Below are 23,199 nucleotides of genomic sequence, written 5' to 3'. Positions count from 1 at the left end.
CCTTCAAAACGCTTAAAGTGTGAGAGAAGTTCTACGGAAACACCATGATCTCTCGAATGCCGGAACATATGAGCGACGAGGATGGGATTCGAACCCACGCATGCAAAGCACAATGGATTAGCAGTCCATCACCTTAACCACTCGGCCACCTCGTCATGTATCTTCCTTTTTCTCTGGTGGAGGCCGGACTGTACCACATATTGGTATATGTATGTTTCTGCAACTATTTTCGGTAAGAAGACTTTCAGTTTTGCCGTATGAACGAGAGAACAAATGAACGACAAAAATGGGATTCGATGGACTCGGCCACCCCGTCATGTATGTACTCACTTACCTGTTGGGGGCTGGACTACGGCATTTTTGTATGTATTTGCTGCTATTTTCAGTAAAGATGACGTAAAATTTTGCAACAACATTCTTCAAAACGATAAGAGCGTGAGAGTAAAACACCTTCCACGGAAGCACCGGCCTCTTTCGAATGCCAGAGTATTTGAACAACAAGGATGGGATTCGATGGACCCTTCCACCTCGTCATGTATGTACTCACTTTCATGATGGGGGCTGGACTATGGCATATATGTTTCTATTTGCAGCTATTTTCGATAAAGATGACGTTAAATTTTGCAACAACATCCTTCAAAACGCTAAAAGAGTGAGAGTAAAAGTACTTCTACAGAAACACAATGATCTCTCAAATGCCAGAACATATGAGCGAGGAGGATGGGATTCGAACCCTCACGTGCAGAGCACAATGGATTAGTAGTCCATCGCCTTAACCACTCGGCCACCTCGTCACGTATTTTCCTTCTTCTCTGGTGGAGGCCGGACTGTGGCACATAATTGTAAATGTATGTTTCTGCAACTATTTTCGGTCAGATGACTTTTAGTTTTGCCGTATGATCGACAGAGCAAATGAACGACAAAAATGGAATTTGATGGACTCGGCCACCCCGTCATGTATGTACTCACTTTCCTGTTGGGGGCTGGACTACGGCATTTCTGTATGTATTTGCTGCTATTTTCGGTAAAGATGACGTTAAATTTTGCAACAACATCCTTCAAATCACTAAAAGAGTGAGAGAACTTCTGCGAAACACTATGATCTCTCGAATGCCAGAACATATGAGCGACGAGGATGAGATTCCAACCCACGCGTGCAAAGCACAGTGGATTAGCAGTCCATCGCCTTAACCACTCGGCCACCACGTCACATATTTTTCTTTTTCTCTGGTGGAGGCCGGACTGTACCACATATTTGTATATGTATGTTTCTGCAACTATTTTCGGTAAGAAGACTTTCAGTTTTGCCGTATGAACGAGAGAGCAAATGAACGACAAAAACGGGATTCCATGGACTCGGCCACCCCGTCATGTATGTACTCACTTTCCTGTTGGGGGCTGGACTACGGCATTTCTGTATGTATTTGCTGCTATTTTCGGTAAAGATGACGTTAAATTTTGCAACAACATCCTTCAAAACGATAAGAGCGTGCGAGTAAAACACCTTCCATGGAAGCACCGGCCTCTTTCGAACGCCAGAGAATTTGATCGACAAGGATGGGATTTGATGGACTCTTTCACCTCGTCATGTATGTACTCACTTTCATGATGGGGGCTGGACTATGGAATATATGTTTGTATTTGCAGCTATTTTCGATAAAGTTGAAATAAAAAATTGTAACAACATCCTTAAAAACGCTAAAAGAGTGAGAGAACTTCTGCGAAACACTATGATCTCTCGAATGCCAGAACATATGAGCGACGAGGATGAGATTCCAACCCACGCGTGCAAAGCACAGTGGATTAGCTGTCCATCGCCTTAACCACTCGGCCACCACGTCACATATTTTTCTTTTTCTCTGGTGGAGGCCGGACTGTACCACATATTTGTATATGTATGTTTCTGCAACTATTGTCGGTAAGATGACTTTCAGTTTTGCCGTATGAACGAGAGAGCAAATGAACGACAAAAATGGGATTCGATGGACTCGGCCACCCCGTCATGTATGTACTCACTTTCCTGTTGGGGGCTGGACTACGGCATTTCTGTATGTATTTGCTGCTATTTTCGGTAAAGATGACGTTAAATTTTGCAACAACATCCTTCAAAACGATAAGAGCGTGCGAGTAAAACACCTTCCACGGAAGCACCGGCCTCTTTCGAACGCCAGAGCATTTGAACGACAAGGATGGGATTCGATGGACTCTTCCACCTCGTCATGTATGTACTCACTTTCATGATGGGGGCTGGACTATGGCATATATGTTTGTATTTGCAGCTACTTTCGATAAAGTTGACATAAAATTTTGCAACAACATCCTTCAAAACGCTTAAAGTGTGAGAGAAGTTCTACGGAAACACCATGATCTCTCGAATGCCGGAACATATGAGCGACGAGGATGGGATTCGAACCCACGCATGCAAAGCACAATGGATTAGCAGTCCATCACCTTAACCACTCGGCCACCTCGTCATGTATCTTCCTTTTTCTCTGGTGGAGGCCGGACTGTACCACATATTGGTATATGTATGTTTCTGCAACTATTTTCGGTAAGAAGACTTTCAGTTTTGCCGTATGAACGAGAGAACAAATGAACGACAAAAATGGGATTCGATGGACTCGGCCACCCCGTCATGTATGTACTCACTTACCTGTTGGGGGCTGGACTACGGCATTTTTGTATGTATTTGCTGCTATTTTCAGTAAAGATGACGTAAAATTTTGCAACAACATTCTTCAAAACGATAAGAGCGTGAGAGTAAAACACCTTCCACGGAAGCACCGGCCTCTTTCGAATGCCAGAGTATTTGAACAACAAGGATGGGATTCGATGGACCCTTCCACCTCGTCATGTATGTACTCACTTTCATGATGGGGGCTGGACTATGGCATATATGTTTCTATTTGCAGCTATTTTCGATAAAGATGACGTTAAATTTTGCAACAACATCCTTCAAAACGCTAAAAGAGTGAGAGTAAAAGTACTTCTACAGAAACACAATGATCTCTCAAATGCCAGAACATATGAGCGAGGAGGATGGGATTCGAACCCTCACGTGCAGAGCACAATGGATTAGTAGTCCATCGCCTTAACCACTCGGCCACCTCGTCACGTATTTTCCTTCTTCTCTGGTGGAGGCCGGACTGTGGCACATAATTGTAAATGTATGTTTCTGCAACTATTTTCGGTCAGATGACTTTTAGTTTTGCCGTATGATCGACAGAGCAAATGAACGACAAAAATGGAATTCGATGGACTCGGCCACCCCGTCATTTATGTACTCACTTTCCTGTTGGGGGCTGGACTATGGCATTTCTGTATGTATTTGCTGCTATTTTCGGTAAAGATGATGTTAAATTTTGCAACAACATCCTTCAAAACGATAAGAGCGTGCGAGTAAAACACCTTCCACGGAAGCACTGCCCTCTTTTAAACGCCAGAGAATTTGAACGACAAGGATGGGATTCGATGGACTCTTCCACCTCGTCATGTATGTACTCACTTTCATGATGGGGGCTGGACTATGGCATATATGTTTGTATTTGCAGCTATTTTCGATAAAGTTGACATAAAATTTTGCAACAACATCCTTCAAAACGCTAAAAGAGTGAGAGAACTTCTATAGAAACACAATGATCTCTCGAATGCCAGAACATATGAGCGACGAGGATGGGATTCGAACCCACGCGTGCAGAGCACAATGGATTAGCAGTCCATCGCCTTAACCACTCGGCCACCTCGTCATGTATCTTCCTTTTTCTCTGGTGGAGGCCGGACTGTGGCACATATTTGTATATGTATGTTTCTGCAACTATTTTTGTTACGAAGACTTTCAGTTTTGCCGTATGAACAAGAGAACAAATGAACGACAAAAATGGGATTTGATGGACTCGGCCACCCCGTCATGTATGTACTCACTTTCCTGTTGGGGGCTGGACTACGGCATTTCTGTATGTATTTGCTGCTATTTTCGGTAAAGATGACGTTAAATTTTGCAACAACATCCTTCAAATCACTAAAAGAGTGAGAGAACTTCTGCGAAACACTATGATCTCTCGAATGCCAGAACATATGAGCGACGAGGATGAGATTCCAACCCACGCGTGCAAAGCACAGTGGATTAGCAGTCCATCGCCTTAACCACTCGGCCACCACGTCACATATTTTTCTTTTTCTCTGGTGGAGGCCGGACTGTACCACATATTTGTATATGTATGTTTCTGCAACTATTTTCGGTAAGAAGACTTTCAGTTTTGCCGTATGAACGAGAGAGCAAATGAACGACAAAAACGGGATTCCATGGACTCGGCCACCCCGTCATGTATGTACTCACTTTCCTGTTGGGGGCTGGACTACGGCATTTCTGTATGTATTTGCTGCTATTTTCGGTAAAGATGACGTTAAATTTTGCAACAACATCCTTCAAAACGATAAGAGCGTGCGAGTAAAACACCTTCCATGGAAGCACCGGCCTCTTTCGAACGCCAGAGAATTTGATCGACAAGGATGGGATTTGATGGACTCTTTCACCTCGTCATGTATGTACTCACTTTCATGATGGGGGCTGGACTATGGAATATATGTTTGTATTTGCAGCTATTTTCGATAAAGTTGAAATAAAAAATTGTAACAACATCCTTAAAAACGCTAAAAGAGTGAGAGAACTTCTGCGAAACACTATGATCTCTCGAATGCCAGAACATATGAGCGACGAGGATGAGATTCCAACCCACGCGTGCAAAGCACAGTGGATTAGCTGTCCATCGCCTTAACCACTCGGCCACCACGTCACATATTTTTCTTTTTCTCTGGTGGAGGCCGGACTGTACCACATATTTGTATATGTATGTTTCTGCAACTATTGTCGGTAAGATGACTTTCAGTTTTGCCGTATGAACGAGAGAGCAAATGAACGACAAAAATGGGATTCGATGGACTCGGCCACCCCGTCATGTATGTACTCACTTTCCTGTTGGGGGCTGGACTACGGCATTTCTGTATGTATTTGCTGCTATTTTCGGTAAAGATGACGTTAAATTTTGCAACAACATCCTTCAAAACGATAAGAGCGTGCGAGTAAAACACCTTCCACGGAAGCACCGGCCTCTTTCGAACGCCAGAGCATTTGAACGACAAGGATGGGATTCGATGGACTCTTCCACCTCGTCATGTATGTACTCACTTTCATGATGGGGGCTGGACTATGGCATATATGTTTGTATTTGCAGCTACTTTCGATAAAGTTGACATAAAATTTTGCAACAACATCCTTCAAAACGCTTAAAGTGTGAGAGAAGTTCTACGGAAACACCATGATCTCTCGAATGCCGGAACATATGAGCGACGAGGATGGGATTCGAACCCACGCATGCAAAGCACAATGGATTAGCAGTCCATCACCTTAACCACTCGGCCACCTCGTCATGTATCTTCCTTTTTCTCTGGTGGAGGCCGGACTGTACCACATATTGGTATATGTATGTTTCTGCAACTATTTTCGGTAAGAAGACTTTCAGTTTTGCCGTATGAACGAGAGAACAAATGAACGACAAAAATGGGATTCGATGGACTCGGCCACCCCGTCATGTATGTACTCACTTACCTGTTGGGGGCTGGACTACGGCATTTTTGTATGTATTTGCTGCTATTTTCAGTAAAGATGACGTAAAATTTTGCAACAACATTCTTCAAAACGATAAGAGCGTGAGAGTAAAACACCTTCCACGGAAGCACCGGCCTCTTTCGAATGCCAGAGTATTTGAACAACAAGGATGGGATTCGATGGACCCTTCCACCTCGTCATGTATGTACTCACTTTCATGATGGGGGCTGGACTATGGCATATATGTTTCTATTTGCAGCTATTTTCGATAAAGATGACGTTAAATTTTGCAACAACATCCTTCAAAACGCTAAAAGAGTGAGAGTAAAAGTACTTCTACAGAAACACAATGATCTCTCAAATGCCAGAACATATGAGCGAGGAGGATGGGATTCGAACCCTCACGTGCAGAGCACAATGGATTAGTAGTCCATCGCCTTAACCACTCGGCCACCTCGTCACGTATTTTCCTTCTTCTCTGGTGGAGGCCGGACTGTGGCACATAATTGTAAATGTATGTTTCTGCAACTATTTTCGGTCAGATGACTTTTAGTTTTGCCGTATGATCGACAGAGCAAATGAACGACAAAAATGGAATTCGATGGACTCGGCCACCCCGTCATTTATGTACTCACTTTCCTGTTGGGGGCTGGACTATGGCATTTCTGTATGTATTTGCTGCTATTTTCGGTAAAGATGATGTTAAATTTTGCAACAACATCCTTCAAAACGATAAGAGCGTGCGAGTAAAACACCTTCCACGGAAGCACTGCCCTCTTTTAAACGCCAGAGAATTTGAACGACAAGGATGGGATTTGATGGACTCTTTCACCTCGTCATGTATGTACTCACTTTCATGATGGGGGCTGGACTATGGCATATATGTTTGTATTTGCAGCTATTTTCGATAAAGTTGACATAAAATTTTGCAACAACATCCTTCAAAATGCTAAAAGAGTGAGAGAACTTCTACAGAAAGACCATGATCTCTTGAATGCCATAAAATATGAGCGACGAGGATGGGATTCGAACCCATGCGTGCAGAGCACAACGGATTAGCAGTCCATCGCCTTAACCACTCTGCCACCTCGTCATGTATTTTCCTTCTTCTCTGGTTGAGGCCAGACTGTACCACATATTTGTATATGTATGTTTCTGCAACTATTTTCGATAAGAAGACTTTCAGTTTTGCCGTATGAACGAGAGAGCAAATGAACGACAAAAATGGGATTCGATGGACTCGGCCACCCCGTCATGTATGTACTCACTTGCCTGTTGGGGGCTGGACTACGGCATTTCTGTATGTATTTGCTGCTATTTTCGGTAAAGATGACGTTAAATTTTGCAACAACATCCTTCATAACGATAAGAGCGTGCGAGTAAAACACCTTCCACGGAAGCACCGGCCTCTTTCAAACGCCAGAGCATTTGAATGACAAGGATGGGATTCGATGGACTCGTCATGTATGTACTCACTTTCATGATGGGGGCTGGACTATGGCATATATGTTTGTATTTGCAGCTATTTTCGATAAAGTTGATATAAAATATTGCAACAACATCCTTCAAAACGCTAAAAAAGTGAGAGAACTTCTACAGAAACACAATGATCTCTCGAATGCCAGAACATATGAGCGACGAGGATGAGATTCCAACCCACGCGTGCAAAGCACAATGGATTAGCGGTCCATCGCCTTAACCACTCGGCCACCTCGTCATGTATCTTCCTTTTTCTCTGGTGGAGGCCGGACTGTGGCACATATTTGTATATGTATGTTTCTGCAACTATTTTCGGTAAGAAGACTTTCAGTTTTGCCGTATGAACGAGAGAACAAATGAACGACAAAAATGGGATTTGATGGACTCAGCCACCCCGTCATGTATGTACTCACTTTCCTGTTGGGGGCTGGACTACGGCATTTCTGTATGTATTTGCTGCTATTTTCGGTAAAGATGACGTTAAATTTTGCAAAAACATCCTTCAAAACAATAAGAGCGTGCGAGTAAAACACCTTCCACGGAAGAACCGGCCTCTTTCGAACGCCAGAGCATTTGAACGACAAGGATGGGATTCGATGGACTCTTCCATCTCGTCATGTATGTACTCACTTTCATGATGGGGGCTGGACTATGGCATATATGTTTGTATTTGCAGCTATTTTCGATAAAGATGACATAAAATTTTGCAACAACATCCTTCAAATCACTAAAAGAGTGAGAGTAAAAGAACTTCTACAAAAACACCATGATCTCTCGAATTCCAGAACATATCGGCGACAAGGATGGGAATCGAACCCACGTGTGCAAAGCACAATGGATTAGCAGTCCATCGCCTTAGACACTCGGCCACCTCGTCATGCATTTTGCTTTTTCTCTGGTGGAGGCCGGACTGTACCACATATTGGTATATGTAAGTTTCTGCAACTATTTTCGGTAAGAAGACTTTCAGTTTTGCCGTATGAACGAGAGAGCAAATGAACGACAAAAATGGGATTCGATGGACTCGGCCACCCTGTCATGTATGTACTCACTTTCCTGTTGGGGGCTGGACTATGGCATTTCTGTATGTATTTGCTGCTATTTTCGGTAAGGATGATGTTAAATTTTGCAACAACATCCTTCAAAACGATAAGAGCGTGCGAGTAAAACACCTTCCACGGAAGCACCGGCCTCTTTCTAACGCCAGAGCTTTTGAACGACAAGGATGGGATTCGATGGACTCTTCCACCTCGTCATGTATGTACTCACTTTCATGATGGGGGCTGGACTATGGCATATATGTTTGTATTTGCAGCTATTTTCGATAAAGTTGACATAAAATTTTGCAACAACATCCTTCAAAACGCTAAAAGAGTGAGAGAACTTCTACAGAAAGACCATGATCTCTTGAATGCCATAAAATATGAGCGACGAGGATGGGATTCAAACCCACGCGTGCAGAGCACAATGGATTAGCAGTCCATCGCCTTAACCACTCGGCCACCTCGTCATGTATTTTCCCTCTTCTCTGTTGGAGGCGGACTGTGGCACATAATTGTAAATGTATGTTTCTGCAACTATTTTCGGTAAGATGACTTTCAGTTTTGCCGTATGAACGACAGAGCAAATGAACGACAAAAATGGGATTCGATGGACTCGGCCACCCCGTCATGTATGTACTCACTTGCCTGTTGGGGGCTGGACTATGGCATTTCTGTATGTATTTGCTGCTATTTTCGGTAAAGATGACGTTAAATTTTGCAACAACATCCTTCAAAACGATAAGAGCGTGCGAGTAAAACACCTTCCACGGAAGCACCGGCCTCTTTCGAACACCAGAGCATTCGAACGACAAGGATGGGATTCGATGGACTCTTCCTCTTCGTCATGTATGTACTCACTTTCATGATGGGGGCAGGACTATGGCATATATGTTTGTATTTGCAGCTCTTTTTTTATAAAGATGATATTAAATTTTGCAACAACATCCTTCAAACCGCTAAGAGAGTGATAGTAAAACAACTTCTACAGAAACACCATTCTATCGAATGCCAGAACATGTTAGCAATGAGTATGGGATTCAGACACACGTGTGCAAAGCACAATGGACTAGCAGTCAATCGCCTTAACCACTCGCCAACTCGTCTCGTATACACCTTTTTCTCTGGTGGAGGCCAGACTGTGGCACATATTTGTAAATGTATGTTTGTGCAACTATTTTCGATAAGATGACTTTCAGTTTTGCCATATGAACGACAAAAATGGGATTCGATGGACTCGGCCACCTCGTCATGTATATACTCCCTTTCCTGATGGGGGCTGGACTATAGCATTTCTGTATGTATTTGCAGCTCTTTTCGGTAAAGATGACATGAATTTTTACAATAACATTCTTTAAAACGATAAGAGCGTGCGAGTAAAACACCTTTCACAAAAGCACCGGCCTCTTTCAAACGCCAAAGCATTTGAAACGACAAGGATGGGATTCGATGGACTTGGCCACTTCGTAATAAAATTTTGCAACAACATCCTTCAAAATGCTAAGAGAGTGAGAGTAAAACAAGTTCCACAGAAGCACCAAGCTCTCTCGAATGCCAGGACATATTAGCGACGAGGATAGGATTTAAAGAGCACAATGGATTAGCAATGCCAGCTGCTGAAGGATTGTCCATCAATATTTCACAAATGTTGAAGATGAGGGCCAATCGGAGCGATTCGGTCCAACATTGTAGCCAATCAAGTTGCAGCATCTCAACATTTGCAGCCAATCGCGGACCATAATTCTCAACATTTTCAACATTTGACCAATCAGAGTCATGGCAATGTTAAAGCTGGGGAAGGAACCGTTCTAAGATTCACCGCTATGTGTGCAGTCAAACAGGTTAGTCAGATGTCAATCAATTTTACGAACTGAGCCGAAGGTACACGAAGGAATAACAGGGTCATCTGGAGGCGGGTCAGAGGTCAAAAAAGTTCCTTGACCTTCAGTGATTTTCGACAAACAGCATCATTCGACAGAGCACAGCATCGTTTTGTTTAAAGTTCAGGATTTTTTTTCTGATAGTGATTTCTTAAAAAAGATAAGAAAATCTACATAATTGCACGTATTAATGTTTTAGTGTGTTGTAATTCAAATTTGGATACTTTAATCTAAAACCGTTTAATTTATAGGAGAAAAAATGTCTGAAAAATTCCACAAAGCCATGTCAGACGCTGACTGGATTTCACATCTGAAAAAGTTTGCCAGCACAGGAGTTTGGCCATCAGATGAGGGCAACAGGAACAGGCCAGCTCCTCAATAAATAAGTGGCTTGAGATTTATCAAAGGGTGTGTATTTCGTTTACATGATATAATGTTTGTTGAAATTTGCTTAACTTGTTAGGCTTCAGTACATTCAGTACAGTATCTATGTAAAACATGTCATACTTGTTTTTAAATAATAATGTGTTTTAAAATGCATGTATTTTGAGATTTACGTCGAATAATTAACTATAGTTTGACCATTTATGAGAGAGATTTTAAAAGGTGGGGGAATGGATTATGAATGTACAATACAGCATGTGGTTTTAAGGCCTGGAATGTTCCTGTCCAGTTCCTCTTATTTTTTTTCTTATAGAGGTAAAGTTGGTTTTATATTTGGATATTCAGACATTCTCCTCAATAATATCATTTCAGAATTTTTTTTTTTGCAAATTCTAAATAGGAAAATCATATTAGCAGACATTGATTAATGATTATCAAAGTACAGCATTGTTCACAGTGAATTAGATAATTGTTGATATTGTTCTCAAATCATACTTGCATGCTAATTTCAAACGAATATTCAAAGTTTATGGTGAACAATATAGAGACTTCTAAATGAGCAAATGTGCGAATATAAAACCAACTTTACCTCTATCTTTTTCTTTTCGTTTTTGGAGATACAAACTGTACAATTACATATTAGATAAATATTACACACATTCTAGAAACAGTGTTAAATTAATTTACAGAGCTATTTTATGCTTTATTAAAGGAGTCATTGAGTTAAAATTATTTATTCTATTTTTCATGATTTTTTTCAGATTGAGAAATGCCCATTGCAGTCTCGTGGACAGAGGACCTTGCACTCAAAAAAATGATATGTTGGCTTTAATTAACTTTTTTATGTTACAGGTTCCACGTAACCAAGTTAAGTTACCTTAAAGAAAGAATATTCATTTGAGTGAACTTAAGTAAGTTACATAAAGGTAAGGTAATGTTGTTTAGTTCAATCAACACAACATTTATAATTAACTTTAACTTATTTACACTGCTAAAAAAATCCTTTAAATTTACTGAAAAATACCGGCAGTGGTTGCCAGGAATTTTCTGTAAAAATACGGAAGTTTTATATAACTGTTTTAATTTACAGAAAATAACCATATTTTATCAACTGATACAATGCTTAGTTCCCAAAAACCTAGTTTAGCTCACAAAAACGTAGTCATTCAATGCACTAATGTGTTCATGTATGTATAATTAGCAAACAGATTTTCCCTGTATTTGTAACTACACAGTTACTTTTAAACAAAAGAAGATGCAGCACAACATCAGCTATCCTTAGTTTATATTGGACTTGCACACAGATGCTACTATCCTCCACAACGGTGCACCATAATAGTTCAATTTATTCTAATTCACTTGTTGTTGGTTTCTAAATTTATTCAACATTTTATTTAATTTGTTAATTTTTGTATTTTTTTCTGTTAATATTTAACTTATTTAATTTTTTAGATTTTTTTATTCCATGTTCATTACTGTTTTGTTGACCATTGTTAAATAAATATTGCATTTATAAATGACTGGTCCTTGACTTTTAAGTGCCCTTTGTGTCGGTTTCTGTTTGTATTTAACATTTTATTTACATTGTTTATTTATATTGTTAATACTGTATTATTAATAACTAATTTATTATTTTTACATTTTCTACTCTATATTCATTACTGTTCTGTTGACAATTGTTAGATAAATAATGCATATATAAATAACTGACTACTCCCTGACTTTTAATTCTATACACTGTAGCTCAATGACATTTCTATAGATCATTTGTACATTAAAATACAGAACAATAATAACCATAAGCATAAGAGTGTGTGTGTGTGCACGTGCATGTTTGTGTGAGAAAGAGAGTGTGTGTGAGAGAGTTTATGTGCATGTGTGTGTGTGTGACATGCGTGCGTGTCTGTGTGTGAGTGTGTGTGCATGTGTGAAAGAGAGAGAGCATGCGTGCGTGTGTGAAAGAGAGAGAGCATGTGTGTGTGTGTGTGTGTGTTTTCCAGAGATGGGTTGCGGCTGGAAGGGCATCTGCTGTGTAAAAACTTGCTGGATAAGTTGGCGGTTCATCCCGCTGTGGCAACCTCAGACTCTTGGTCCTCCATAATCATCACGCTTAAGACTAATCATGCGTACAATTCAGGCTTAAACGTGAATAAATTATATTTTAAACATTTAATAAAATAACAGTTATTTAAAAATGCAATAACATTTTAGTGAGCAGAATAAGCTTATTATAAAATATTCCAAACTTTTTACTGTGGCTGTATACTATAGTTACTACTACTATTTGTTGTGCAACATTTTTTTTTTTTTTCACATGGGTGGAAGCCTTTGTTGAACTCACCTGTTTCTGATGTTTGCTGGGGAGCGATTCTGAATGTCTGGCAACTGTGCAGAGCTAAAAAAAAAAAAAAAAAGATCACTGTATTAAGTAGCTTGAGGGGACATGTGGTACATTGTTCAGTGGCTCCCAGTGCTTCAGCTTCTCTGTACATGTTGCGGGTTGAGCTGGTGGTACTGCTGGTGCTGGTTGTGGCCAAATCATAGTGGGAACTATAGTAAAAGTTCAGTGGCATCTGAGGTAACAGGAGGATATTCTATTGATGGAGCAGGTGGAGGAAGTGGCTTTGGTGCTGGTTCAGATTCCTCGTCATCTCATCAAAATTAAATGAAAACTCGTTCAAATAGATTATAATCACATTTGACTTTTTTCATTTTAAATGACAATCTTTTTGCTAAATTAAAATAATTCAACCCATTCTTTAAACAGGGTTTTGCTTGTCACCCTAAAGAGTTTTACACAATTTTTAATGTTATTCCTAAAAACATCACAGTATTGATCAGAGGTTTTCTTTCACACTATTCTGTAATGTTCGCTCTTCCATCTTTATTTTTAGAGATACAAAATGTAATTATAAGCTTTAAATGAATATTCTTATTTAAAGGCTTCATCCTAATCAGCTCAGACCTCGTTTATTTTAAAAGAATTTAATTTCTTTTTTAATTCTCCCCAAAATTAAAGAACTTCAGTTAAAATGATTAATAATGTGTATCCATCAAAAGAATTCCTGAGATTAAAATTTGATACTGAGGAAAACTTGCCAATTTTGTGAAAGTTATTAAAAACACTTAGCATGTTTTCTACAACTGCATATACGCGCAGAATTCCACAGATTTTCTGCAGATTTTTAGCCCATCAATAATTCTATTTAATTTACTTGAGTAAATGTGTGTAAATATATATTTATTCACTTTTTAAATTAATAACAGTAATATTATTGACTAATATGAAAATGTTCATCTGATTTATCTACAATGCACTTTGTACCGTAATATTTTCTGTCTTTTAGTAGAAATATTATACGAGAGACTTGCTTTGTTTACCAGATGAAGTACATCTAATTGGATTTGCATTTTAAACATTAAATAAAAGTTTAAAAGATATTATTCTTTGTTTCACATATTTAAGTTTTAGTTATGATACTCCCAAAATATTTCGGCAGAAATTAACAGATTTTTATCAAAATTCTTTGCAGAAATAGCAAAAAACGTCGACAGATTCTGTCTGGCCCTACTCATGACTCATAATACATAATACAGAATGTCTCATGTCAATATCCATGTAAACCCTTTTTACAATAAACAAGTTAAATTTGGTGTAACTAAAACAAATCGTACACAGCATTACCTGGTTAACAACCTTTTATGCTTTGCAAAACATTCTTCATTTGTAAATGCAGGTTTTTGGACCTTCTTTTAAAGTGTGATTTTGAGATTATTAGACTCATGAAAGGTCAAATAAAAGTATTCTATTTCAATTTTTATTTTGCTCACCTATCATTGCTGGTTAGTATATATATATATCATCTGTTGTAATTGGCAAATGGCATTGTGTAGTCTGATCAGGGCTTTATGGAGTCTGCATCAGTCTCTCACTGTCATTGCAAGTTCACACCAGCCGAGTTTAGGTGGACTTTCATTCACCAGCAAGTTTTGTGAAACTGCAGACAAAAGCCCAAAATTGGGGGCAAATCTGTGTTTGTTCAAGGGAGTGAAAATCAAACAATGTGAATGATCAAAAACACAATCTCCCCAAACATTTTCTCCTCTCTAATCTTTTAAATTCTCCTTTCAGAGCCGACCATTTGATTGCAGTGTGCAATGTGCACAAAATTGGTTCTCAGTTCATAATAACTTGAAACACATACAGAGTTATTTTGCTTTCTTGCAAAGAAGTAGAAACTCTCACAACCTGGTACATCTTCACCCCTCTTCAGTTATTGAGTTAAAATCTTCAAGTTCAAAGGGTTTCATTGCTGTAACTTGAGATCTATTCAAGAGTTCACACTTGTCCCGAGATGCTATTCCATGCTTTACTGGGTGAGAGCCTTAAGCTCTGCTGGACAAGGCCTCATTTTTTGCTCTCCATTGTGAAGCTTCATGTGATTGACGAGGCTTCTTTTATGTTTTAAGACCTTTCCACACTCACTGCATCGAAAACGCTCTCCTAAGTGAGTCTTCATGTGTTGCTTGATGGAGTCTTTGCATGTGAGACTCTTTCCACACTGATCACATGTGAACACTGTGGTTCCAGTGTGACCATTCATGTGATTCATGAGGCTAGCTTTGGTTGTGAAGCTCTTTCCACAATGAGCACATGCAAACGGCTTCTGTCCGGTGTGACTTATCATGTGGTGTTTGAGTGAGCCTATATGTGGGAAACTTTTACCACACTCTGTGCATGTGTAAGGTTTCTCTCCAGTGTGAATCCTCATGTGGATGGTAAGGTTTTGTTTTTGAGAAAAACCTTTCCCACACTGTGTGCAGATAAAGCTTCTCTCTCCAGTGTGTGTTCTCATGTGGACTTCAAGATTGCCATTTTGCTTACAACTCTTTCCACACTGAGGACAAGAGTAGAGCCTCTCCCCAGTATGAATTCTCATGTGCACTGCCAAGTTTCCTGTAGAATAGAAGCTTTTCCCACACTGTTGGCATGTGTACGGCCTCTCTCCAGTGTGAATTCTCATGTGCACTGTTAAGTTTCCTGTATTATAGAAGCTTTTTCCACACTGTTTGCAGGTGTAAGGTTTCTCCCTAGTGTGAACATCAAGGTTTGGCTTTTGACAGAAACTCTTTCTACTCTGTTTACAGCTGTAATTACACCTATACTTGGATTTCAGAGGTCTTCCGCATGATGAAGTCTTTTTAGTCAGTGTGGGTTTTTCATCAGTCGTTATTTCTTGTTGTTTCTCTTCCAATTCATTCCATTGATGTGTCTCTTTGTTCAGCACCATCAGGTCTTAAAAAAAGAACAAAAAAAGTTAACTTTAGTCTGAAGGCTTAAATTGGCAAGCATGAAATCAATGTTTACCCTAAATACTAAAATGAGCTTATCATTTACTCTCCATCATGTGGTTTTAAACATTTCCTTTCTTCTGGAACACAAAGTAAGCCAGCGTTTTTATCACAATATCTTATTTTGTGTTCAACAGAATTAAGAAACTCATCAAGGTTTAAAACCGCACAATGGAAAGTAAATGGTGAGGCTATTTTCATTTCTGTGTCAGAAATACCTTTAAAGAGTTCCTGTTATAAACCTTTTTTACAAGATGTAAAGTAAGTCTTTAGTGTTTCCAGAATGTGTCTGAGGTTTCAGCTCAAAATCAGATCATATACCTTGCAGAATATTTCATTTTGGAGGTCAGAGGAAAACCAAGCTCTTTTTGTGCCTGTGGCTGTAAATGCAAATGATCAAATGCACTCGAGATTACTCATGTTGTGTTTCCTCATGTGCATCTCTTTCCTGGAAAACCTGATTAAGACAAATCCTGCATGTTCATAGCAAGTGCACATAATTCAGCTTATATTAGTGAGTTTGCATTATTGTATATAACTAATGCAAATGTTTCCCGGTACTGGTTTGCAGCTGGACAGGTATCCGCTGTTTAAAACATATGCTTGATAAGTTGGTGGTTCATTCCACTGTGGCGAACCCTGATGAATAAAAGGACTAAGCCGAAGGTAAATGAATGAATGAACTTGTGCAAATGCTTAATGCCATGTTTGCTGTAAACTGGAGTGATGAGAAGATGACATACTTTGCTACTTGTTTTCATTCATTTGTACTTTTGCCTTTGTTTTTTTTTTCCTTTGTGCATGTCCTGAGGCTTAGCTGAAGACCTACATGATGACATTTTATACCCGACAAGATGCAGAAATGCCATTTAAAAAAAAAAGGTTATCTGCTTTTTTTCCAATCGGGGACAGTGACAACGTAAATATACGAATAATAATGTTAACTCGGGGTTTGCGAATGTGAACTATCTGTTAATGAACACCCAGGATTATTTTATAACCCCAGGCATAGCATGAGCAGTGTAAAATGTATTATTTTTGTTTTTATGTTTATACAGGGTTAGACTGACCCAGGGTTAACAATTTCAAGGGTGAAAATTCCTAAGAATACTCAGCATCAGCTCTCAGAATAGACGGAGTACAAAGACAAACAGCGACATACAAAAATTCATAGTGACCTGATCTCATTTGCTATTGATTTAAAACTTACAATTCAGTTGCCTATTGGAGAAATGACATGGAATAATAAACGGCTATACATGTTCATGACTGTACATACAAAGAAAAATAAGAAAATATGACTTTGCAACATCAAGCAGCATTAGGCATGGGCCAGTATAAGATTCTGACAGTATGATAAGCTTGAATAAAAATATCATGGTTTTAAGGTACTGTGATTACTGCTCTAAAATATATTCTTTTTAAATGTCTGGGTAAAAAACAATGAGATGGATTGATGGTGATTGTGTGGGTTTGGGCCAGATTGGGTAGAAAAACATGAACCTTAATTTAAGACCAAAGGAAAAATGAAGACTTGTTTATAAAAGATGAAGATGAAGAAGAAGAGGCCGTTTTCAGTCTAAAACACTGCTTTTCCAGTGTGGATGGGGGAAAACGAAGATACATAGTTCCGTCCTGGATTCTCTTCTTGTAAGTTCAGACTTCTCAAGTTTGATCAAGGCTGCAGTCTCCCCCTCCTCAGTTTGATATGGAAAACAGACTATACCGAGGACACGAGTAAATCTTCAAAGGGAACAGTGTACTTTATAACTTCATTCACATCACCCTGGCTACGTTGTTTCACTTTCTCAACAATAAAATGAAAACAAGTTTTAAGGAACTGCCTATTTTCATTTTGATATTAGCAACTTAACAGACAGAAGAAATGTTGAGGCGTTGTGCTGCATTTATGACCCTCATCTTCACTGTGTGGATATTAATAACAAAACGGAGTCTATAAAAACTGCCTCTTTTCAATTTCAGTGAAAATACGAAACTTACCCTCTCATTTGCTGAATATCAGTTTAAATAATCGATAATGGCCATTACAAAAGTATAACAGACAATAAGTTTATACATTATAGGAAATAAAGGCAAGCGATCAGTCAATATACAGATTGTAGGCTATGTGGTTATATTAATCATTAACTTATCTTTGCGCTCAGCCAAAACACGTTACCTGAGAACAAGTAATAGATTCCAATGACCAAAGTCGAGGAATATGTCGTTAGATATAGACAACAAGATGAATGAAATATCACGTTTAATAAATATAGGGAGATTAGATCCAGCGGGAGATGCTTGATGAGCAGTCCGACGAGCACAGCTCTCATTTTGATAGATAATCTGCAGCGCTTGCCTGAGAGTGTGTGTGTGGTTACGTGTTGTGCGTTTTCAGCGTTTTGGTGTGGACAGAGAGCTGTTCAGAAACGCTAGGTGGAATGCTAGTGTGGACATCGTTTTAAAACTAAAACGCACAAGTGTAAAAGGGGCCTGATAATAAAAATCAACCTGTTTGTTCCTGCAGATCTTTCTGTTTGACTCTGAATGTGTCTTCAATCTTCACATCTTCACTCTCCTCTTTAATAAACGCCATCTTTATAACAGTGTGGAGATCAGTCGCTTCAGCAGGAGTTTTTCTCTGTGTTTGGACACTTTATCCTGTTTAAAATCAACAAAACAATAAAAATGTCCTGTTTAAAATAAATAAAACAATGAACAGAAACAAAATAACTTTTCTTGAACAGTTAACTTCTTAAACAGTTTCTTTATTTAAGAGTAATTAACAAAAAGAAATCAGGTAAAACGTTTCTTTAAAACGTTACTTTATTAAAAAACGCCCTCTGTTACTGATAATAAATTAGTACTACGTTTTATAAAGGGTTAAAATAATATTTCCAACAGTAGTAACATAATTTAACATCATATAAAAAACTAAAACTTAAAAACTTTAACTTTAAAGCGGTTTATATCTGTAAACGTTTTAAAACAAACCTTACTCCAGTTGAATTACAGCGCTGAAGCGGCGCTGCCTGATGACGTCACACGACATGCCAAAATAAAAGTCTTTTTTGTTAAGCTTTTTTGCCACTTACTGTTGTAGTCATGACTAGGGCTAGATGGAATCTGCATGATATGAATATGTTTTTTGCAATTTCTGCTGAAAATTTTGGTAGAAATCTGCGGATTTCTGCAGAATGATTTTGGGGTTATCATAACTAAAACCTTAATATGGGGGAAAAAAAAATACCTTTTTTACTGTTAATTAATGTTCACAATGCAAATCCAAATAGATTCACTTTATTTGGTAAACAAAGCAAGTCTCTCATATAATATATCTACTAAAAGACAGAAAATATTACTTTACAAACGGCATTGTACTTAAATCCGATTAACATTTTCATATTAGTCAATGATATTACTGTAATTAATTTTAAGACTCAATAAATTTAGATTTACACATATTTACTCAAGGTAAATAAACAGAATTAATGATGGGCTAAAAATCTGCGGAATTCTGTGGAAAATCTGCGGAATTCTGCGTGCGCAGATTTCGCGTGGGCCTAGTCATGACTTATAGGCCTTTCGCACGCACATCCGGTTGAGCGATTGTTGCGTAAAATAATATAATAGTGTAATAGTAAATATAATAATAGTAATCTTTCAAGCTTGTTCCCAGACAAGTCTCTGGGTCACTAATACTTTGTATTTCTGGAAAAACTGGGATGGAATTCTAGTAAATGGTGGCACTGTAGAGGATTGGCTTCCCGACAGTTTCACACCACCTAAAAATTCATTTGTTTTTAATTTATTTATTTATTGACCCTGCTAATCCAGCGAGAATATTTTTTTCTATGGTTGCATCTGCATTTTATTTTCTGTGATAGGCATATTGTATCTTTCTCAATTAATTCAATAAAGTTGTTCTTTAAACAGCTTATAAGCATTGTGATTTAAACCTGTATTTTGACCCTAATAGTAAATTGTTATTATGCACATCTGAAATCAAATGCATTTTTACTCTAATGAAAAATACATGTTGAAATAGAACACAAATAGACAAATGTATTTAATATTCCACAGTTTTATTTTTTGAGTAAATGGTTTTCACAATTTTTGCCTATAATTTAAATGTTCTCTCTTTGTGTTTAAGTGTACTGTGTGTATAGAAGAGTTGAATGAATTTATGCTCTTGATAAATGTGTACAGCTGTATATTTGTATAGATAAAAAATGATGACTGATTGTGTTGTGTTTTGTCATATGTACAGATTAAATTATAATATGTATCCTTTAAAAAAACTGTAATTATGTAATATGTGTTGGTTTGATGTTGAAAAGGTTGTTTAAGCATTCATTTCAACGTTAAATCATTTGGATAAATTATATGTTGAATATTTGTGGATTCTATCATGTTCCAATCTACCTAAAATGAACATCATTTCAACGTCAGATAGACAAACCAATTAGGTTGATTATATGTTGAAAATGCGTGGATTCTATAACGTTGTTTCGATCGACTGAAAATCAACATCGATTCAACGTTGGGTAAGTAACCCATTGCGACAATTTCAGGTTAGATTTAAATAGAGTGCCTGACGTCGTTTCAACATTACCCCGATGAGCAAAACGATGTTGAATCAACGTCGGTGATCAACGTGGATTCGATATCAAAAGAAACGTTGATTTTAGGTTTTTAGAAAAATACATGTTGTACTCGGCCTAAAATGTACATTCTTAAATGTTATTAATGGCAGAAATTCACACATAGATTAAGGTACATCTGAACAGTGATTTCCAATATTAAAATCCAAATGTCAAAAAATGCCGTTTATTGTGTTTTGCAACCAAATTCTTCATATACATACAGTTGAAGTCAGAATTATTAGCCCCTCTGTTTATTATTTCCACAATTTCTGTTTAACAGAGAGAAGTTTTTTTTTTTTTTTAACACATTTATGAAATAATATTTTACTAGATGTTATTCAAGACACTTCTAAACAGCTTACAGTTACATGTGAAGGCTTAACTAGGTTAATTAGGTTAGCTAGACAGGTAAGGGTAATTTATTAGGCAAGTTATTGTATAATGATGGTTTGTTCTGTAGACTATCGGAAAAAAATATATATATATAGCTTAAAGGGGCTAATAATTCTGACCTTAAAATTAATTTAAAAATTTTAAAACTGCTTTTAGTCTGGCCAAAATCAAAGAAATAAGAATTTCTCCAGCAGAAAAAAAAATCAGCCATACTGTGAAAGTTTGTATTTATTTATAATAATTATTATTATTATTATCTGACTGTGAAAATGTCCTTGCTCTGTTAAGCATTATTATGGAAATATTTTAAAGTGGAAGAAAATATCAAAAGGGAGGCTCATAATTCTGACTTCAACTGTACTTGCTTGTTTTTTACTAATTTACTTTTGTATTTGCATTTTAATTTATTTTCAAAATAGGATATATTTATATATATATAGTCATTTTATTTATGTAATATGCTTGCTGTGTTTACATAAGAATCCTCTGCCTTTTATACTTTAGTTTTAATTCATTTAAAAATTGTATTTTATTTATAATTGTTTTATTTCTGTCATATGCTTGCTGTGTGTGTTTCGATGTATATTTTGTAATAAACTGCAATATATTTAAACAGTAAGGTCTTTATCTTTATTGATTGCCTGCATCATTTCAGAGAAAACAAGTACAAACTGTAAATTCTAATTACTTTCATTTGTTAAATAGATTATAAAAATTTGGTATTTTTTCTCAAGCAATGCAAAGTGCATTATTTATTACATACTACATGCATTCATTTAAAAACCTGTTTAGTGATGGGAAGTTCGGATCATTTTACTGACTCGGATCTTTGAGTCTTTTTTCTAGTCATTTCATTCACTTGGTTCAGTTTGCCAAAATGTTATTAAAATTTTACGAATTTTTTCCAAAACATCTACAACTAGCTCAAAAGGTTGATTGCATGACACATAAGTCATAAATAGAATACTATAAGAAAGAGAAAATAATAATTCAATGTTCACCTGCTCTTTTGTCAATGAAAGCATTTTTGTCTCTTTGCTCAGCTCAACTCTTCATGTCTTCTAATGTCAGTGGTTCGGTTATGTTACACTGGCAGTCACATATAATCTTAACTAATGTACACAGTCTGAGCCGATAGAAGCCATCATAATTAGTTCACCTTTCAAGTCTTGAGTCGTTTGTTATTTACGTGACAGAATGACTCAAACCCGAGGACTCGAGAGATGAGCGGTTCAATTCTTTTTCCAGCTCTAAACACATATAATTGGCCCGTGAGGAACGAGTGACTCAGACCCGATAGAGGATTCGTTCATGATCGACCCATTACTAAACCTGGTTAGAGATATCTGCTCCAGTCGGGAATTGAACCTTCAACCTTGTGATCTACCCAAAGTGTTATTTATGGACATATTTCTTGAACTAGTACTGTTATATATGCATTGAGTAGTTTCTGGTGGGCAGAAATGCCAAAAAAAAGAAAAATTAATTTCACTTCTTTCTTTCTAAATTTCTCAAATTTTCTTCTTTTTCTCATATTTTTTTTCTTCCCCTTCCAAAACAGACTATTGTTTCCCAGCTTTAGCGGAATCAATAGAGGGTCCAGGGTTCAAGTCCCTGTTCGGGCATGCAAGACTCTTTGTGGAGCCACAGCTTTTGCCTTTGAGCTATCGCTTGCTGTAAGTTTTATCTAGATGCACAACACGTGTACTAGGCATGAGGACATGGGAAAACAGGCAGTCTTGTAGTCGTGGCCGAGTGGTTAAGGCGATTGACGAGAAATCCATTGGGGTCTCCTCCTGCAGGTTCCAGTCCTGCAGGCTATACCCACATCCTGTTCCTTTTTAAAATTGCAACAGTCATCAATTGTTTGCATTTCCAGTGTTTCTGGGGAAAAGTGTTGTGCTGGTAGGAGAAGAAAAACAACAGCGTGTGCTCACTGAACAGGAAGGACCATATCACATGGAGGAACATACCAAATAAGGACTGCAATGGCTGTCCCATAGCTCGCCGTGATTGTATAGTGGTTAGTACTCTGTGTTGTGGCCTCAGCAACCGTGGTTTGAATTCGGGTCATGGCAGGTCTTTCAATGTGACATTGACGTTGCACTCTGTGTTGCCATCCTTAATCTCCAGCCTTCTTTTAGTGCAGGCTGTGCTAATGGCACATCCTGAATGTTTACGTTTCCAAAAGTGTGGAAGACTAGGGATTCGATATGAGAAATGGGACCTTTGATGCCAGCATGCTGTGAAGATAAAAATTGATCAAGTCAGGCTTCTAAGGCATGGAATTTTCAATTAAGTCTCCATTTTATGCCACAACAACAGAAAGACCTTCTGCAGTTGTCATTGAACTATTTAATGTCTCCTACATGACATGGAGTCCAAACTATTGTGTTGTACTGATGTCTACACCTACAAAA

General features: G+C 38.0%; 2 protein-coding genes, 9 non-coding genes and 1 pseudogene across 12 annotated transcripts in view; 1 reads left to right on the top strand and 11 right to left on the bottom strand.

Moving 5' to 3' along the window:
* The window catches only part of LOC137491165 (uncharacterized), a 514,718-nt gene that overhangs the window by 107,282 nt on the left and 384,237 nt on the right, over positions 1 to 23,199 (bottom strand). The window lies entirely within an intron of this gene.
* LOC141381647 (uncharacterized) overlaps positions 1 to 23,199 on the top strand; it is a 751,802-nt gene that overhangs the window by 677,547 nt on the left and 51,056 nt on the right. The gene's annotated exons all lie outside the window — the stretch shown is intronic.
* On the bottom strand, positions 74 to 155 carry trnas-gcu (transfer RNA serine (anticodon GCU)). The gene has a single exon. It is a non-coding gene; the product is annotated as a tRNA-Ser (tRNA).
* Positions 713 to 794, bottom strand: trnas-acu (transfer RNA serine (anticodon ACU)). Its single transcript has one exon. It is a non-coding gene; the product is annotated as a tRNA-Ser (tRNA).
* On the bottom strand, positions 2,393 to 2,474 carry trnas-gcu (transfer RNA serine (anticodon GCU)). The gene has a single exon. It is a non-coding gene; the product is annotated as a tRNA-Ser (tRNA).
* trnas-acu (transfer RNA serine (anticodon ACU)) lies at positions 3,032 to 3,113 on the bottom strand. The gene has a single exon. It is a non-coding gene; the product is annotated as a tRNA-Ser (tRNA).
* On the bottom strand, positions 3,665 to 3,746 carry trnas-gcu (transfer RNA serine (anticodon GCU)). Its single transcript has one exon. It is a non-coding gene; the product is annotated as a tRNA-Ser (tRNA).
* On the bottom strand, positions 5,345 to 5,426 carry trnas-gcu (transfer RNA serine (anticodon GCU)). Its single transcript has one exon. It is a non-coding gene; the product is annotated as a tRNA-Ser (tRNA).
* On the bottom strand, positions 5,984 to 6,065 carry trnas-acu (transfer RNA serine (anticodon ACU)). Its single transcript has one exon. It is a non-coding gene; the product is annotated as a tRNA-Ser (tRNA).
* trnas-gcu (transfer RNA serine (anticodon GCU)) lies at positions 6,617 to 6,698 on the bottom strand. Its single transcript has one exon. It is a non-coding gene; the product is annotated as a tRNA-Ser (tRNA).
* trnas-gcu (transfer RNA serine (anticodon GCU)) lies at positions 8,513 to 8,594 on the bottom strand. Its single transcript has one exon. It is a non-coding gene; the product is annotated as a tRNA-Ser (tRNA).
* On the bottom strand, positions 14,193 to 18,785 carry LOC101886111 (uncharacterized; annotated as a pseudogene). The gene is made up of 3 exons (XR_015483446.1): positions 18,735 to 18,785; positions 18,252 to 18,401; positions 14,193 to 15,684 (listed from the first exon to the last, which is right to left on the bottom strand). The product of XR_015483446.1 is annotated as an uncharacterized LOC101886111 (transcript).

Source organism: Danio rerio, chromosome 4, assembly GCF_052040795.2.
Source record: "Danio rerio strain M-AB ecotype USA chromosome 4, GRCz13ab, whole genome shotgun sequence".
In the NCBI taxonomy this organism is placed as follows: domain Eukaryota; kingdom Metazoa; phylum Chordata; class Actinopteri; order Cypriniformes; family Danionidae; genus Danio; species Danio rerio.
Note: the sequence above shows the minus strand (reverse complement) of the source record. Positions and strands in the feature narration are given on the sequence as shown.